Genomic DNA, 13,850 nt, shown 5'->3' with positions numbered 1-13,850 from the left:
CTTTCTAGTACTTTTGTAACTTTGTTTTTATCGCTGGTTTATACACTAGGCTAGTAACTCTTGAATCAACTGAGCTATGTATAAAGTTTGAAAGTGAAGTACTAAATTTGGGCTTTAAGCTTTAGTGTTGATTGGGTGATACGTATTTAGCACAGAAAAAGCTTAAGGCCACAGTCCAAGCCCATAACAAGCCCACAAGCAAACCAAGTCTGCTTTACCGTTTACGGGCCGAACTTTGAACTTCGAACGCATAGGTCACGACTCATGAGAATGAGAGTCCAGCATTTTTAAACAAAACCAAGAGCAACAAAGAAATTTGATTATACCTCCAAGAAATAGACTCACTTGTTTAATTTTAACTAAACGAACAAACGAATATGAGCATGTAAACAAACGATCTTTCTGGTTCAAGTTAATTCGTTAAAGAAAAGGAACGTGCATGTGTTCGTATATGTTTGTTGGTTACTATTCTCATTGAACTGACAAACCAACGAACATAAATAATGTAAATGCACATAGATGAATGAACGTAAACGAAGAAAATGTATGTGTTTTTGTTCGTTCTGTTGTCGAATACCCAAGGTTTAATTCTACAAATTTGATTGGATTGATACATGACGAGTAATTTGATATTACTAATAACTGAATATAAACTTAAATTAAAAATGTAAAGTTTGATTCAACTTGTAATTCTATATAAATAATAGAAACAAGGGTTATTAAAGTGGGCGACACATCATAATTTTTGTCAGGCGTAACCTTTTTTTTTTAAACTATTTTCCAACTTAGAATGATTGCCATGTGATGAGAGTGTTAAGTATAAAACACCAAAAATGAAAATAAAAAAAGTACAAAAAATACAAAAAAATAAAAATGGACTCACGGGTCACAAAGATCATTGTACTTGTGTGCCTAATAATTTATTATTCACACAAAAGATTCCAACATGAAATTCATGTCTATTTGACATGCTAGTTCTGTTCTTTTGTGATATGAAGTTGCCATAAAAGTTCTAACCTGGATTGTCTGAAAATAGAACATTTCCAAGAGAGAAGAAGTTACATGAATAAATACGTGGAAACATTAGTTGTTTTTTTCTTGTTTTTTTTTATTATATTGTGCAGCCTCCATGCTTATTAAAACTAGAATTGACAAAAATTAGTGGGTCGGGAGGGTTGGGTAACATGTCAACTCAGGCCGGATTAAATTATGTTATTTTATGTATCTTTTAAACGAATCAGGGGCTGACAATTTTAATCCACGTTCATAAGTTCCTTTTACTAGTTCGACTTGTTAAAAATAACCTATAACCTTGTATAATGGGTGAGTTGTTCGGCTAGAACCACAAGTTCTAGTAATTAGAGATGCAACCGAGTTGGTTTTAGCTCGGCTCGTTTAACTTACAAGAGCTCGAGGTCAAGCTTTGCTCATTTCGAGTTATTATTCTAAAGCTTGAGTTCGGTTGTTTATAATGTTATTTATTAATTCATATATATTTTTCTCAGTTGTTATTTATAACTTTTTAAATTATAATTGTTTATGTATGTGTGTACCAAATAAAAAAAAACTATATACGATACTTTCATTTAGGCTCACGAGCCTGCTCAAACTAAATGAATGAACTTGAATTAAAGCTCATCTATTAATGAAACTTATAAAGCTCATTTATTAATGAAACTTATGTTTAAGCTTGAGCTCATTTAATTGTTTAAGCTCGATACAATTTAAGTTTCTAACAAACCAATTTTAACTAACCAGTCACAAGCAACTAGCCTCTCTTTACAGTTTTTGAAATTCCCTTACCACCCTATGCAAATGCAAGTTAGGACAATGCCTACCGTCTACACCGCAAGGGAAGATGATGAACGGGACCCACCCACCAACATGTGGCTTTCAAACACTTGTACTTTATAAAATCTGTACACAATCTATTAGTGAGTTTTATGCAAGCTGCACGATGTTGACGTTTGCAAACTTGATATATATATCTACTACACCTTTGTTGACTAAATTTACTCAAAGATGAAATGCGACATTCGTTTAACTTTCTTCTTCGTTTTTAATTACTTCATCTTGCACGATCAAGATAATAATATGTGTAACACATCAACTATAGAAAAAACGCCGTTGCAAATCGGGTTATATTTCAGTTTAGTAGTGTAAACGTGACGAGATTATTCTAAGTGTTATCAAACGATATAAAAAATAGTGTCGAAAGTTGTTATTGCTTTAACCAAAGTGAAATAAGTTATCCACGTTACATGGGTGCCCAAACAATTAAAACGCATTCATGATTGGAGGGTTCTTTGGATGAAATCCGTTTTAAGACAATACCTTCTAATGGTGATACGACTTACAAGTGGGATAACATGATTGGAGGGTTCTTTGGATGAAATCCGTCAACCGTCGGTTGTTGAAGTTATTGAACGAAAACCCTCTCGAATCACGAACTTTCCCATGTCATCCCTAACACATTTAAGTTGTAATTTCAAACGTTTCCTTTATTTGTCATTGTTGCTTGACCTTCAGATGGAGCGTCTTATAAGAACCGGCAATATTTTATCTAAATGTTTTGTCAAAATAGAGTTTCTCACGGATCCTATTGAAGGGAGGTCTACTTTACGACCAGCTGATATTCTTGTGTTCGGGTGGGCAGGGGGGAAACACGCCTGTGTGGATCTTACAGGAGTGTCTCCTCTTGTTGGGCTCAGGGACCGTGGGTTTGTTGTGGGTCAGGCTGCGTTGAAGGCTGAATCGGGCAAAGTTGTTAAACACGAGAAAGCTTGTTTAGATAATCAACATGTCTTTCTACCATTTGCCTTTGATACATTTGGTTTTCTGACTCCAGAGGCTGTGAAATTTTTGAGTAGGGTTCAGCGTGTCGTACACGGAACCTCTTCAGCTTCTAGGTCCCAAAGCTTCGTTTTTAGCAGGATTGGCTTTGCTGTTCAAAAGGGGGTTGCGGCGCAGCTTGTTGCCCGTTTGCCTGCCACTTTATTGTAATCGTTTTATAGTAAATTATATAAAACTTCGATTGTGATGGATTCAGAAAGAAATAGAGTTTAAGCCGTGCCTATTAAAACGCACTACATTTCTTGCATTAGCCTTTGAATGGACTATGTAGCATTTCACATAAACTAAAATTGACCCAAACAGTCAGGTTTCTCGTTGTGTCATGAACTTTAACAATGGTGTTACTTGACGAAGAACCTTCACGAACTGAAGATTGCTCGCTTTCATAAACCATTTGAGAACATACTTTAGAGTGTCTTTGAGATTTAAGATAGAGAGCGGTTTTTAAAAGTTGTGGTTAAACCAGAAGATACAACAGTGGTAAAATGGTTTAAAAAAAGCTTAAAAATGATAATAAAGGGACCTATAACGGCTATAAAGTTGTTTCCCGTTGACTAGTTTGAAATCCTACACGTAGAACCGGTTCCTAAGTTGGGCCGGGTATGGTTTCGATACCAGTTTGAACCGGCTTTGTGTACATGTCTACCCATACCGGAGGGAATGAGATGATTATCAATGAATCACCCTTCCTTTAAAGGTTAAACCAACCTAATTATCTTCGTTTAAGTTTGTGTCACTCATTTAATATCATTCATGTAAAAGTTCATCTGCTTAGATTGTTAAAAAAAAGGTAGAAAGTTTGTTCATTTTATCATTAGTAACCAACTAACCATATGCTGTGATGATGAAAAGTGTCAAATAATAAAGCTTTTCAACTACAAAATATTCACACTTGTTAATTTTCCTTTACTTCTAGCATCTAACGGACATTTAATTTACTTATCATTTTTCAGAACACAATTTCATTTTCTCACTTTTATTTTTCTCCATCACAATTTTTTTTAAAAGAAAGTATTATATTCACACGACAAACTAGCAAAAACTAGTTGCCAATTTGATACGATGTTATTATATCCACTCAAGGCCAATCTTGAAGGGTATATTATTCAAACATGTTTAACTCAAATTCCGACTCATTAAATTCATGTTAATTGATCGCCTATATTTGCATATCATGTTCCAGTTTAGAAGTGGAGATGAAGCACGCATTTCTCTTGCAAGTTGAGCTTTCTGAATTGCAGCAGTGCAATAGGATGCTTGATAATGTGAGGATCTCCGATGATAAAGATAGATGTTTGTGGATGGGAGGGTCGATTTTCTCGAACGAAGGACTCAAGTGGTTGTTTTGTCATGAAATGGAAAAGTAGAATCACTCTAAAACGCAATATTTTTGGACGGGGGTGAAGATGGGTCGTTTGCTGAATTTAGTAGCTTTGGGTAAAAGGAATATTTAGGTTATTCCCAATTGTGTTGTTTAAGTGGAGAAGATTTCGAGATGTCCAATCATTCATTCACTTCATGTTATATTATTAGGCAAATGGTTAGTGCAAAATTCCTTATATTTATGTTTTTCGATTAGAAATCTTCTTGAACTGCACAATGCTTTTAAAAAAATGAAGCTCAAAAGAAAATGATTTATGAGATAATCTACATATACTGTTGGTGCATTTGGTGCGCTAGAAGGGAAGCCAAATTTTCAAACAATAGATGTAAAGGTTGAAGAATTATCGAATACATCAAGGCTCTCGAATATTTAGACTAAAAATAGATCTAAATACATTTTGTTACTTTGTATTTCAATTTCATGTACCTAATTTTTTCTTCTGGTTTTGTGTGTGTGGGCAGATAGGGTGTGTTTATAAAAAGATTTTACGAAAATTAATAATATTTTTTTATTAAATTAAATTAACTCATGTTATGTTGGATAACTACTTCCAATAAAAGAGATTTAATTATAGGGCTCTTATCTCATTCATAAGTATTATGGACTAAATATCTGTTTTGTTCATGAAGGTGATTCTTGTAAGGTGTTATATTGACAGAAAAAACCAATTAAATAGATTTTTAAATAATTCTGATTCTTTTTTATTTTTTGCTATATCTAATTTATAAAATAGGTTTTCATTCAACTCTCCTTTTTATAAAAAAAGAGAAAAATACCGGAACAAATGTAAAAAACAAAAATGAAACAGCGAAATCGAATAATATTAAATTTGCACGGGCATGGAGTGGTGATAGTGATTGAACCACGGAATTTCTGCTGTGGTCAAACTTTAACGGCAAATTCCCGTGATCTAACTACAAATGATTCATACCTCATCCAATCATTCAATTTTGAGTTTTAACAATCAATTTTTATAAACAACGAGTTTTAATAAACATAATGACATATATAAGACTATATGTAGTGGTTTTAGCAAAATTTTTAGTTAAAATGTCATCTAGACGTCACGTAGACAAAAATAAATTTACTAAAACCCCTTTTAAACCAAGTGTAGTGGTTTTAACTAATTGGAATTATTAGTCAATTATTTTTTATTTACTTAACATTTTATTATTCAATAAACATAATAATTTAAATAATAAAACCAAACAATATAATAATAAAACACTTTAATAAAATAAAAGTTAAAAGCACATAGGAAAAAAAGTTACTTATAATAAGAAAAAAAATCCTTGAATTAAAAAAGATACTAGAAAAAAATTATAAAAAAAAACAGAATACTCGTTGGCATGATGTTTGGCACAGATTTCGTTCTTCATTCGCTCAAATATAGCGCGACTTCGGGTCGTAATGTTGTTGAAGGGGATGAGTTTGGTTCGTATAGCGCGTCGACCATTTCCTGGAGACCTTGGGCCAAACACGAATTCTTAATAAACTATGATCACATTGTATATTTAGAATTATTAAATATGTGAATTTTTATGGAAATCAAATAACGCATAACTTTGGAGCCCGTTAAGGCTTTGACGCAAACTGGAGTGGAGAAAAAATAGGGTAGTGGTGTAGTGGTGCATAACTAAAAGGTGGCAGCCACATAAGCATTATTAGCGCTCCCAAATTATCCATTAGGTCTAGTCTAATACACACCAATCATCAAAAGGTCTAAAATGCAGTTATCTTCCATTCATGTTAGATTTGTATCATCAATTGTTAGTCATCTAAAACTTGATTAAAAATATGCATGAAATGCATGTGTGAGAAGCTTTTTTTTCCTTTTAAACAACGTTTGGAACTAATTCATACTCGAGTAAGCTTTCCTGAAACGAGATTTCAACCCTTCATATTGATTTTGATGTTTCAGGCCTGAGTCACCCAGAAACATCATATAGGAGGAAACTCATCACTATGAGAAAACCCTCTGAATCAGGTTTCATTGTTTCAAGAGTTAAGTGTCATTTTAGTACCTGTGGTTTGTCCAATTACGCAACTTTAGTACCGTTTTTTAATTTGTTGCAAATGGCTACCTCACTTTTCTAAAACTTGCAATTTTAGTACTTTTTTCTAATCCCGTCTATTTTGTCCGTTAAGTCAGGGGTAAATTAGTAATTTTGATTATTTTATTTATTTTCTCTTTTGAGCTAAGCGTCATTTTCATACCTGTGGTTTGTTCAATTACGCAACTTTTGTATATTTTTTGAATTTATTGCAACTAGATACTTTGATTATTTTTTAATAGACAGGCAAACCAAGAGATGCATCACAATTACAATTAAAAGATCATTTCTAACCCTAAATGAACAGATCAACCCCCTCCCCACGCTCATTGATCCTTCAAACCCTAACCATTGTTCATCTTCAAGTTCAATAAATTATGATATATTGTTTTGTCCATGTGATTCGTCAACCGTCATTCGTCTACAAGTTCAATTGATGTTATACTAAGAGGTGAGAAAGTTGTGTGATTGTTATTTGGCTTGATCCTCCGATGTGTTAAAGAGCTACTGTTATCATACTCGAACTTTTGGAAAAAAAAATCAATACACATAAAGAAAATGAAAAGAAAAATGGCTAAAATGAACTCGAATCTTAAGCTACTAGAAGTAAATTGACAATCAAGAACAAAAAGCCAAAAATATGTTGTACATTTTATGGTCCTTTCTCATCTTCTATCATGTGTTTGGTTATCTTTTAATTGTAATATGTATATCTAATGTCTATTTTGGTTTGTCTATCTATCCATAATCAAAGTATCAAGTTGCAATAAATTCAAAAATTGTACTAAAGTTGCAAAATTGAACAAACCATAGGCATGAAAATGACACTTAGCTCAAAAGAGAAAATAAATAAAGTAATCGAAATTACTAATTTACCCTTGACTTAACGGAAAAAATAGACGGGGTTAGAAAAAGTACTAAAATTGCAAGTTTTAGAAAAGTGAGATAGCCATTTACAATAAATTTAAAGAGGGTACTAAAGTTGTGTAATTGGACAAAACACAGGTACTAAAATGGCACCTAACTCTAGTTTCAAACATAAAACCTCAAGGATCTCAAGCCTTAAGCATCACCCTTATATCAAATTGCGGTTGAACCAGGAGACTACTTCAATCAAAAATTTTGGTAAAAATCACTTTACAACACATATAAAGTTGTGACGTAAGAATTTAAAGATAAACTAGTGAAGTTTTCAAAACCAATTTTTTCACCAAAATATAAATTAATACTTTATATATGGTTGAGTTATTCTATAAAGGCCAACAAAAATAAGAAGTGTGAGAAGTCATAGTTGATTGACATGTGTCAAGTGTGGACCAAAGGTAAAATGGTATAAAAGTAATAGTACATATTTTCTCTCTCTCCACATGCAAGTCACATGTCAATTCTCCTATCATTTTAAAACGTCTATGACTTTTTCATGCAATATTATTTTTTTAAAAACATTTCACCATAATAACAAGCGTTTTTTATCTTTAATATGAGTATCACTTTGTTATATAAAAATTAAAAAAAATTACGTCATCGTGTCGTTGTGTCTTTTCATCATTGTGTCTTTTCGTCATTGTGTCTTTCTATTTATCATTGTGTTTTTTCGTCATTATGTTTTCTTAAATGCTAATAATACGGTTGTGTAATAATAATATGTAAATATAATGATAAAATAACAACAAATTATCTAATACATAAAGCACAATGATGAATACATATTACACAATTACATGAAACATAAAACACAATGATGAATACATATAACACAATGACCTGAAACGTAAAATACAATGGTGAATACATATAATAGAATGACCTAAAACATAATACACAATGGAAACTACATATTACGTAATGACATGAACGTAATACACAATGACTATAACACAATGATAAGTAGAAAGACAAATGATGAGCCCAAAGACACAATGACAAACAAAAAGACACAATGACGTAATCTTTGTTTTAATTATTATCTTTAATATGAGTATCAATTGATAACACAATGATCAAAATCTATAACACAATGAAAAACCCAATTAAAAATCATAATGAACAATCAATAACACAATATAAAAAACTCACTAATTTTTTTTATTTGTATATAATAACAATAAAAAACGCTTGTTATTATGGTGAATTTTTTTTAAAAAAATAATGTTGCATGAAAAAATTATGGACGTTTTAAAATGATTGGGGGATTAACATGTGTCTTGCATGTGGGAAGAGAAAGTTAACAAAAATGGGTTAATATTTTTATGCCCTTCTTATCAAATTAATTTCTTAAATTAATCTCCACCATTCAAATCTAAGATCAATGAATTAGACTTATTCTCACCCTTCTCATTTTTGTTGTCCTTTATATTTTAACTTTACCCCTTTATATAACAAATTAAACCATTTGAATTTGAGTATAGAACTATAGATGCGTGCGCACGCGTGCGTGTCAACAAGGTTACTTTTCAAAACCACAAGTGCATGATTGTTATGCATTTATGCTTGAATTGATATGTAAATTTACGTGTATCCAAATATTATGACATTTATGCATGTAGCTTCAATTATAATTCTACCGTGTTAGAGAGGTAAGAGCAATAGAGAGGGAATGGAATAAGTTAATGAGTCAAAAGAGAGAAATTGATTATTTTTTGAAGTTATACAAATTTTATTTAATTTTTATTAGTAACGAATGCTATACGATTAGTTCTTGCAGTATTTGTGGTTCAAAGCCGGATGTTATGATAACTAAATTAGTGCCATCCCAATAAACCCATATTTTAACTAATATATGTTCTCAAAAGGTAAGTTGAATAGCATATATATCAGGTCGCTATTCGTATTAAATCCTAAACTAGTTGACGCAAAGTGTTGTTTTTACATACAAACATAATAAAGAAATGTTTCACAATTAAAGTAGAGTTGAAGTAAACAAAGTTCTTTCAAAGCTCATGATTGAGAAGCATTGTCAAGTTTAATTACCATATAAATCCTCCTGAAGTCACTTTTATCTAAAGACATATCACGCATTATACCATCAAACCTAGTTGCTTACAACATACAACGGAAATTAAACAAGAAACAAAAGAGCATGACTCTTCTGAACAAAAACACTGAGCCAAAAGAGTGTAAATTAAGTTAAACACAAGCTTTATAGACTAGACTTAAAGATTGTGTATAAAAAGAGAAGTGTAGGAGTATAATTCCACATTCATAACACTTTGCAATAGAAATCGATATTTAAGTTCACCAATAAATTCGATCCTTAATGCTCACATGGCATCATCCACAACACCACACATACCATTACACCACAATTAATGAGCCTCACACCTAGCACACACACATTTGGTAATTATTCTTGGTAACATTATTCTCCTAGTTCCATTGTATGAACCCATGCTATCTCCACCATAAAATCTGGGGATATTTAAGCCATACCCACAATTATATAGCATTTTGCTAACAAAACACAAATATGCGAGACATTATAAGAAGTCTCACTATTGATATTTATATAACATCGTACTAACATCATGTGTGTGTATATATGCGCTAGCAACAAGGTTTATTTTCACATTCTCATTACATATTTACTTAATTACTTTAACAAAGTCTAACGTATGTATCATTTATCTAGAAGATAGTTATCATTATGGAATAATTATATAACTGTATGTATTGCTTCATCTAAACAAAAATATGTATGACGTTGACTTGATTGTTTGCGTTCAGTTTATATTCAAACATGTGCTTGATTAAGTTGCATAGTGTATGACTATATACAATCATATGTCACTAGCAACATTGTTAGAAAATATCTATTAGACACACAAATCATACACAACTACTTCAAATGATGTAAAACTCATGTCCCTTTAGAACATGCAACTGCTCGCGTAATAGCATAGTTACCTCCCCGCGTACTGTTGGGTGTGGGGTGGTGGTCGCACAGGGCTCAATTTGTTCCTTATTTACGTGTCGTAGGTTGATATGTTTGGCAATCACGCTTCGTCCATCGTCCCTTCTAGCCTGCCTTGTAACATTGTAACCGATGAGGATTGAGGTGTGCGTCTTTCTGCTTTATTCTGCAGATCCGGGCCTTTGAGGCAACCTTCAATGAAACAACTCATCAAATGATACATCCATCACAATCAAATGGATTGTATCAGGTTTCAGACGCTTTCTTTGATTTTGTTTAATTGTTTTTTTTTTTACTTTATTTGAAATTTGAGGTTATTGCTATATAGTTTTCAGAAAGTATGCTTCATAAACAACCATAATAAAAAAAGAAATTCAAAGAGAAACATATATGTAGAATTAAGAAAGTTTCATATTGAGTTTCTAGATAAGTTTTTCTAAAGAAAGCCTCAAGATTTTTCTCATAATCAAAATGTTAATGATATCGATGTTGATAATGTGAATGTTGATGAACAATTTTGTTATGTACTAAGTTTTGTTTTAAGAGTCAACTTTTAGTTGCTTACCTCAATATCTAAAAATCATTACTTATAATAATTTCACTTTTACCAATTTACCATTTTCTATACCAAATTTAACCAACAAAATTCTCTATTTTATTTATCCAAACAAGTGAATAAGTTGGAGGTGCTTAAGGGATTTGTATAGCTGGGTTAGACTATCTGATGATGGTCTTTAGCTATTAAGCCACTCCGTACAAAATACATAAACAATTATTTATTCTTTATTGGTTGGCCATTAAAAAACAACTATCTAAAGATTTAGACTTTAATTGGTCAAATCCATTTGACTTTAAGCGCTCTTATAAACGGCTTAAATTCGATTGACTTTAGTGAAAAAGAAATTTAGTCTCCACACTATATCTTATATTAAATGATGTCTAACCTCATAACATTCTTTACTATATAGTTACTCATCATATATACATCACATTTTCTTATTTTAAGGTGCCAAATGTTTTCTGTTGGACATTGTAAACTCAACCGATTAATGGAACTTGAATTCGATTCGGTTTCATTTACATCTTAATAACTGTTTTATTTATTCTATAATTCATTTTAACATTAGTTATTATTTAATTGTGTCGGACTAAATAAGATTGAGCTTTGAATTGGGCTATGAAACAGTTAAATAACTATTAGTTATTCGGTTTGTTTGAGTTATCAAGATTGTTCACTTTGAACAAAATTCCAATTTTGTGAAACAGTAGAACCAAACCAAACACTAGATTACTAATTCGGCTTAGGTTTAAAACTGAACTTAAAACCGAACTACTAATCAGTTTGGTTTTCATTGATTTCGTTTCAATTCGATTTTCAAGTTAGTTTTAAACCATTCCTCTATTTGAGAGGTAACTTCTGGATAGCCCATTTCTGTTGGATCTCAATCTAGGGTGGGGATGGATAGAGCTTCAACAAAGGGAGGGTCAAAGGACAGGGAAAATGACATTGGGGTGTGCATCTATGAGAAAGAGTAAATTAATGGTCCCGGAATTGTTTAATGCTAAATAAATAAATGTGTTTAAATTCTAATCTATATTAATATTATAAATTGTTTATTGGATTACATATTAATTCTAATTTTCTTCTTTTAAACTAGAAGCATTACATATTAATTCTAATTTTCTTCTTTTAAACTAGAAGCATTACTTGCTGCTTTTCTTTCATTTTATACGTATTAACAAAAAGAAAAAAGAATGTTTAGGTTTGCCATGTGGCATTACAGTCTCCACAATGAGTGTCGGTGCTCGGTTGGCTCGTATTATTAGTGCACCGCACCCACAACCCTATAATTCATCACATTCATTCATAGGTTCACACCAACAAATTTTCTTTTTGTGATCCTCTAGACCAAATAAAAATCGTTCCAAATCAACCATCCATAACAGCCTGTCACCTTTTTAGTCTTCCCACATTTTTTATTTATAATTTTTCATAAAAGGTATATGCTATATGCATGTCACACGATAACTGGGCCAGAATTTGAACAATGAAAAGATTTTAATAACGTGAACCGTGAAATACCCTTGTCATCTTTTGATTAGGTCAAATTGCTCAGGCAACACAAAAGAGTATACATCTTAATCATGATCACAAGATTTTGTATGCAAATCTCTTTATTTATAATTTTTGTTTATTACTTCCTCTAGATAGCATCTGACTATAAAGACTAGCTTTTTAGTAGTAATCACGTTATGGGATATACATATTATAACAACACCAACTCAAAAGCTCTAGCCTAGGGCTGACAATTCTTGTCTTAATAGGTTTAACAGGTATGAAGCGACACGCTGAATACAAGTATCAAGCATGAATACGATTCGTTTAACTACTTTATATGTCATGAGTATAAGACACTTTTAAATTTTATGTACCAATAATGGAATATGATGGAGTATAGCCTACTACTTTCAATTTTTAAAAAAATTAAAAAATCACATACTATACTTTTTTGCTTAACAGATCTTATCGTGTATTTAACATGTACATTGTTTATATTTGGGACATATCAATTCAGGAAGATGATGAAAAGCTTTGATTGAACGAGAAAGCTAGCTTTAGTTTTGAGTATAAAAATAAACTCTAAAAATACATAAAAGTACTCATAGTTGCATCTAAAAATAGTTTTGAAGCTTTTAAGATCACAGTTACCTAAATACCACCTTACCATAATGATCACTATCTTCTAAATATTCATGTTCTTGGCTTTTATTTTATGTTATTAACTTTAGCTTACATGTTTTTTTTTTTTAAAAACAATTATACTATATATTAAAGATTAAAGGAAAACTAGAAGCTACAATAAAGTTTAAACTTTTATAACTTTAGTCTCTTAAATTTTAGATTTTTTCAGTTTAGCCTCCTCAAAGTTTTAAACTTTTTTAATTTTATCTAAAAAATTCTCAAACTTTATTTAATTTTGCCCCTCAAAGTATTCATGGTTTTAATATGTTCCTTAATTTGTAATTATATATGTATATTTAAGTTACTGATTTTTTTTAATGACCACAATACAAAGTTTTTTTTTAGATATTTTAGTATGCCGTTACGACATATTTATTCTATCCATGTCGTGCCGTTAAACGAATGTGTATTCACCATTAAGAATCTAAGTTTCGTTTTCTTTAGATTTTTAGTATGCCGTTAGGCCCGTTATGACATGTTTATTTCATTTATGTCGCTCCGTTAAAACGAAAGTGTATTCACAATAAAGTATATAAGTTTCTTTTTTTTTTGATTTTTTAGTATGTGTTACGACATGTTTATTTTATGTATGCTGTGCCATTAAAATGAAGGTGTACTCACAATAAAGTATAAGTTTAGTTAAAAACAAATTTGTGTTCACAATAAATATATTTTTTGTATTGTAAGCTATATAGTGAATACACTACCACCTTGATACTGTAATGAGTCGAACCAATATCAACCAAGGTTAATTTTTTTTTATTTTTAGATAACATATTTTTGTATCGAAGTAATAGTCGTTATGATATGTTTGTATATCTGCATTTAAAAACTCGAGACTGTTATCGAGTTCCTCACGCACCGTGCGAAGGGAACACACTAGTTCTATATAATAATTAATATTAC

The sequence above is a fragment of the Bidens hawaiensis genome, unplaced genomic scaffold (assembly GCF_021521415.1).
Source record: "Bidens hawaiensis isolate Kalapana, Puna unplaced genomic scaffold, B.hawaiensis_p1.1 tig00007783_1, whole genome shotgun sequence".
Lineage (NCBI taxonomy): Eukaryota > Viridiplantae > Streptophyta > Magnoliopsida > Asterales > Asteraceae > Bidens > Bidens hawaiensis.
The sequence above is the reverse complement of the archived record's forward strand: the minus strand, read 5'-3'. Positions refer to the sequence as shown.